Raw genomic sequence first — 1,267 nt, forward strand, 5'->3', positions numbered from 1 at the left:
AGAATCAAGTCAGCCAGTTTGTCAGTATACATTTGTTAATTATTTGTTTAAATTTGGCCACAAACAATAATTATCACCTGCAATTAGGTCAGGGAAAAGGAGAAGGAATTTTCATTAATTGTGTTTAAAATCCTGACAACCCCAATTAGCCAACAGGTCCATCCCGGCTGACACCCAAAGACTGCTTTGCCTGTTGTTGAGATAAAACTCATTATGCTTTCTCCGGTACACTGAATGCCCCACAATACTGGTTAAGCTGGTCAACCCTTCAACTTTAAGATGTAATTTGGATGTAAAGTAATCTGGTGTGAGGTCATGAAATTTGTGGGCAGATCGCTCTCATTGTGGAAAATGATCCAGTGAGACTGGTGCTGATAGTGAGCGTGTGAGAAAGGACATGACCAGTGAGAGTGCAAATAAAATAGCTTTTGGAATGTCAGTATGTTTTGATGTAGCCAAATATCCTACTGAAGTGTCCTTGACAGCAAACATTTTGCTGCTTAGTCAGACTTTTTAGTCTGTTTTAGTCAGACCAAAACAAAACACATACAGCACATACAAAACTTAAATAAGAGCCGTAACTATAATGCCAACAACTATAACACACTTTATGATAGGTTGTCTTCAAGAGATCTGATCTAAAGTGGACTTCAGATTAGATTAGATTAGATTAGATAAAACTTTATTAATCCCTCGGGTGGGTTCCTCTGGGAAATTCAGTAATGAGAGTTTAATAGTTCAATAAGAGTAAATAGTATACATTATACAGAAATAAATTAACTCTTGCTTAGTTTATTACTATGAGACGTTCTACCACATTGATTTGATTCAGGAGCTTGTAGTGGTTGAGAAGTTGGCACACTTATCAGGGAGTTTACCGTTTACAAGTAACATATGTGACATTCCCAACTGCCAACACTGACGATGTCTGTTCGCCACTCTTACCAAAACACAAAAGCCTCCTCCTTCGAGCCGGAATCGAACCAGCGACCTAAGGATTTCAGCACAACTCTCCTACAGTGCTCTGCTCTACCAGCTGAGCTATCGAAGGGGTGAACTCTGTGTTTGTTAGGTTGTATATTCTACACACAGCTGTGTTGTGTATATATGCACAGTACTGTAGGTGTACTGATTACTGCTGTTTACTGCTGTAGACTTTTATCAGTTGCAGGTTGCTGGAAGCACTTGACTGCTTACAAAAACAAAGTTGGTAAACCAAAAGAGTAAGACTGTTGGTCAAAACATCAAATAAAAGATAAAAGAGCTG

At 38.7% G+C, this 1,267-nt stretch overlaps 1 non-coding gene across 1 annotated transcript; it reads right to left on the reverse strand.

Annotated features, from left to right (window-relative positions):
* Window positions 1-963: 963 nt before the first annotated feature.
* trnay-gua (transfer RNA tyrosine (anticodon GUA)) lies at window positions 964-1,051 on the reverse strand. Its single transcript is given in 2 exon segments — window positions 964-999; window positions 1,015-1,051. It is a non-coding gene; the product is annotated as a tRNA-Tyr (tRNA).
* Between the last annotated feature and the right edge of the window lie 216 nt (window positions 1,052-1,267).

The sequence above is a fragment of the Rhamphochromis longiceps genome, linkage group LG18, assembly GCF_057381845.1.
Source record: "Rhamphochromis longiceps isolate RC_006_pf linkage group LG18, R_longiceps_female_GT1.1, whole genome shotgun sequence".
NCBI classification, from domain to species: Eukaryota; Metazoa; Chordata; class Actinopteri; order Cichliformes; family Cichlidae; genus Rhamphochromis; species Rhamphochromis longiceps.